At 45.0% G+C, this 4,796-nt stretch overlaps 2 long non-coding RNA genes across 8 annotated transcripts; both read left to right on the top strand.

Annotated features, from left to right (window-relative positions):
* Positions 1–1,146, top strand: LOC139025094 (uncharacterized). Of its 7 annotated transcripts, XR_011476542.1 has the most exons (5): positions 1–45; positions 80–175; positions 276–559; positions 608–654; positions 1,033–1,146. It is a non-coding gene; the product is annotated as an uncharacterized lncRNA (long non-coding RNA). The 7 variants fall into 7 exon arrangements; XR_011476540.1 differs by lacking the exon at positions 1,033–1,146 and having other exon boundaries at positions 608–753; XR_011476543.1 differs by lacking the exons at positions 608–654; positions 1,033–1,146 and adding an exon at positions 655–753.
* Positions 1,147–1,220: 74 nt separating this feature from the next.
* On the top strand, positions 1,221–2,794 carry LOC139025095 (uncharacterized). Its single transcript, XR_011476544.1, has 2 exons — positions 1,221–1,323; positions 1,423–2,794. It is a non-coding gene; the product is annotated as an uncharacterized lncRNA (long non-coding RNA).
* The last annotated feature ends 2,002 nt before the right edge of the window (positions 2,795–4,796 follow it).

Here is a 4,796-nt window from a genome sequence, read left to right on the forward strand (position 1 = left end):
CTCTCGCTAGCTAGGTAGAAATAACCAACAGTCTCTCGCTAGCTAGTGAAATAACCAACAGTCTTTCTCAGCTAGCTAGTGTGAAATAACCAACAGTCTTCTCGCTAGCTAGGTGAAATAACCAACAGCTCTCTCGCTAGCTAGGTGAAATAACAAACAGTCTCTCGCTAGCTAGGTGGAAATCACCAACAGTCTCTCGCTAAGCTAGGTGAAATAACCAACCAGTCTCTCGCTAGCGAGGTGAAATAACCAACAGTTCTGTCGTGCTTAGCGAGGTGAAAATAACAACAGTCTGTCGCTAGCGAGGTGAAATAACAACAGTCTGTCGCTAGCTAGGTGAAATAAACCAAACATTATGTGTTTACTATCTTGTCTTGGGCATGCGCGCTCTAGCCAAACAGCTGGCAGAATGGTGCCGGTAGGGCTAGTCTACATGGGACAATTATGGATTAAGAGGATGCCGGTAGGCTAGTCTACATGGGACATTAGTATGGATCAGAGGATGCCGGTAGGCTAGTCTACACTGGGGACATTATTATGGATCAGAGGATGCCGGTAGGCTTGTCTACATGGGGAACATTATTATGGATTAGAGAGGTGCCGGTAGGCTAGTCTACATGGGGACATTATTATGGATTCAGAGGATGCCGGTAGGCTAGTCTACATGGGGACATTATTATGGATTTAGAGAGGATGCCGGTAGCTAGTCTACAATGGGGGACTTATTATGGATCAGAAGGATGCCGGTAGGCTAGTCTAACATGGGCAATTTATTATGGATTAGAGAGGATGCGGTAGGCTAGTCTACATGGGGACATTATTATGGATCAGAGATGCCGGCGGCTAGTCTGACATGGGGGACATTATTATGGATCAGAGGATGCTGGTAGGCGTTAGTCTACATGAGGACATTATTATGGATCAGAGGATGCTGGTAGGCTAGTCTACATGGGATATTATATGGATCAGAGGATGCCGGCAGGCTAGTTCTACATGAGGGACATTTATATGGATAATGAAGAGTTCTGGTAGGCTAGTCTACATGAGGACATTATTATGGATCAGAGGATGCTCGCAGGCTAGTCTACATGGGGACATTATTATGGATCAGAGAGGATGCTGGTAGGCTAGTCTACATGAGGACATTATTATGGACAGACGGATGCCGCAGGCTAGTCTACATGGGACATTATTTATGGATCCAGACGAGATTGCGGTAGGCTAGTCTACATGCGGGACACTTTCATTTGGATTAGAGAGGATGCTGGTAGGCTAGTCTACATGAGGACATTATTATGGATCAGAGAGGATGCTGGTAGGCTAGTCTACATGAGGACATTTATTATGGATAAGACAGATGTCTGGTAGGCTAGTCTACATGAGGACATTATTATGGATCAGCAGAGGATGCTGGTAGGCTAGTCTTACATGAGGACATTATTATGGATCAGAGAGGATGCTGGTGGCTAGTCTACATGAGGACATTATTATGGATCAGAGAGGATGCTGGTAGGCTAGTCTACATGAGGACATTATTATGGATAAGACAGAGTTTGGAGGCTAGTCTACATGAGGACATTAATTATGGATCAGAGAGGATTGCCGGTAGGGCTAGTCTACATGAGGACATTATTATGGGATCAGAGAGGATGCTGGTAGGCTAGTCTACATGAGCGACATTATATGGATAAGACAGAGTTCTGGTAGGCTAGTCTACATGAGGACATTATTATGGATCAGAGAGGATGCTGGTAGGCTAGTCTACATGATGACATTATTATGGATCAAAGAGATATTTGTCAAACGTCAGTGAAGCATTGATCATCATGTCACCAGGATAAGACCCTGGATATTTATTGTAAAGCAGCATCAACCTCATCACCGTGCTCTTTCACCCCCCTGTGAAGTTCATAACTTATTTCATGTGTAGCCTAATAAACTGCATGGTTTCCTGAGTCGTAGTGGGAGGACCACACAACATGTCACGCAAATCCAACTTTACTTATGATGGTTATTATATCAGTATTTGCATAGTAAGTCATTTCCACCGCCTTGTCTTGCATAATACATCTTACAGACACAAACAGATCTATCTCTCTTTCTCTCAGCCGTGTCTCAGATCCTCTCCCTCTGTCTGTTCCTCTCCCTCCTCTATCTCCACCTCCTCTCCCTCCTCCCACTCTCTCTCTCTCTGGGATCCCCTCCCACTCTCTCCCCCTCCTCTCTCTGGGATCCCATCCCTCTCTTTTCTATAAAGACTGATTTATAAACGTGTTGTTTATTAGAGGGAGAGTTATAAGCGCTGTATTCAGGGTCATAAACTGGTTATTCATGATTATAAATATAGTAGCTTTGTTAAAGGGGAGGGGGCGTCTTGCTCCTGAAATCAAACCCTCGTCTCCTCCTGTCTCTCCGTTCTCCTCGTCTCTCTCTCTCGTCTCTCTCTCTCTCCTCTCTCTCTCCTCGTCTCCTCCCGTCTCTCCGTTCTCCTCGTCTCTCTCTCTCCTGTCTCTCCGTTCTCCTCGTCTCTCTCTCTCCTCTCTCTCTCCTGTCTCTCCTCCCCTGACAGTGCTAACCCACTGAGCTAATAAACACTGAGACTGGACTACTGCTCCTTCGCTCTGTTTACTTGAAGGCTGATGTTCTGTGTGTGTGCGTTGGGGTGATGATTGACCTCCGTCCTAGTCCCCCCCTCCCCTTTCTCCCTGTTACGACTGATTTATGTCAGGGTTTTTGTTGTTAATTTGTTACTTTATACATATGTAAATGATTTCTAATAAAGACTCCAGCCCCATTCTGTGTCAGTGTGTGAGAGATAAAGAACGATAGTGTATAATTATCCTTGTGAAAGTGCTCATATAAGATGAGGACAATTTGTAGTGGTCTTTGTTTCGACATGCTTGGTTATGATTGGCTGGCTACCCAGACTCATTGCTCCAGCCAAACTCTACGCAATGCCCACAGACGTTCGTTTATTCTCTGCAATGAGTCTGGGGTTTCGTTCAGTTCTCTTGAACGTTGGGTACTTTGCAGAACGGCTTGAAATGACACATTAACCACAAAACGTTCTTGAACAGACTGAGGTACGTTTGGTGGGTGTAGTATTTGTATTTATTATGGATCCCCATTAGTTCCTGCCAAGGCAGCAGCTACTCTTCCTGGGGTTTATTATGGATCCCCATTAGTTCCTGCCAAGGCAGCAGCTACTCTTCCTGGGGTCAAGCAACATTAAGGCAGTTATATACAATAAAAATTACTTGACATTACATTAAATAACACTTTCCCCAGGCCACTACTCCACTATCACATATTTACAATACAACGTCCATGTGTACATGTGTGTAGAGTGCTTGTCTTATCATGTGTGTCTTTGCCTGTGTGTTTGACTCTTCACAGTCCCCGCTGTTCCATAAATCTGATTCTACTGTTTTCATCAGTTACCTGATGTGGAATAGAGTTCCATGTAGCCATGGCTCTATGTAGTAATGTGCGCCTCCCATAGTCTGTTCTGGACTTGGGGACTGTGAAGAGACCTCTGGTGTCATGTCTTGTGGGGTATACATGGGTGTCTGAGCTGTGTGCCAGTAGTTTAAACAGACAGCTCAGTGCTTTCAACATGTCAATACCTCTCATAAATAACAAGTAGTGATGAAGTCAATCTCTCCTCCACTTTGAGCCATGAGAGATTGACATATTGTTAGCTCTCTCTGTACATCCAAGGGTAGGGTTGCCAACTTTCTCACTACCAAATAAGGGCCAGAAGGTGGTGCCAGTGCACGGTGCCACGGTGTGGTGGGTACGGTGTGGTGGTATGGGAATGAATATACAGTGTATATTCTTATTCAATTGGAAAGGGAAAACATTTGTATATTCCATTTAGTCTATAGCTTTACTAAAACGGTATCATTATGTAAACTTGTGTGAATAAACCTCAAAATAAATCACAATTTGGGTCTTTACAGCAATAAAACAACAAAACATTTAAAATGGAAAAGGGGCATGAGTCACCAAGTCTACTTATTGTTGCTGTTCTTGACTGATTCCTTTGTCCTCTTGCAAAGCCAGAGAGAAGTCCTTACATGACAAGTCACAGTTCCCAGATATTTGAAGTTCATTTTTGATCAGCTCTGAAAAAAGAGAGAGATTCCATCAGCTGCTTGGTCCTTTGTGCTGACAGTGGTTTGTCCATCAGCTGCTTGGTCCTTTGTGCTGACAGTGTTTGTCCATCAGCTGCTTGGTCCTTTGTGCTGACAGTGGTTGTCCATCAGCTGCTTGGTCCTTTGTGCTGACAGTGGTAGTCCCTACAGCTGCTTGGTCCTTTGTGCTGACAGTGGTTTGTCCATCAGCTTGCTTGGTCCTTTGTGCTGACAGTGGTTTGTCCATCAGCTGCTTGGTCCTTTTGTGCTGACAGTGTTGTCCATCAGCTGCTTGGTCTTTGTGCTGACAGTTGTTTGTCCATCAGCTGCTTGGTCCTTTGTGCTGACAGTTGTGTTGTCCATCAGCTGCTTGGTCCTTTGTGCTGACAGTGTTTTGTCATCAGCTGCTTGGTCCTTTGTGCTGACAGTGTTAGTCCATCAGCTGCTTGTCCTTTGTGCTGACAGTGTTGTCCATCAGCTGCTTGGTCCTTTGTGCTGACAGTGGTTAGTCCATCAGCTGCTTGGTCCTTTGTGCTGACAGTGGTTGTCCATCAGCTGCTTGGTCCTTTGTGCTGACAGTGGTATGTCCATCAGCTGCTTGGTCCTTTGTGCTGACAGTGGTTGTCCATCAGCTGCTTGGTCCTTTGTGCTGACAGTGGT

Source organism: Salvelinus sp. IW2-2015, unplaced genomic scaffold, assembly GCF_002910315.2.
Source record: "Salvelinus sp. IW2-2015 unplaced genomic scaffold, ASM291031v2 Un_scaffold2254, whole genome shotgun sequence".
In the NCBI taxonomy this organism is placed as follows: domain Eukaryota; kingdom Metazoa; phylum Chordata; class Actinopteri; order Salmoniformes; family Salmonidae; genus Salvelinus; species Salvelinus sp. IW2-2015.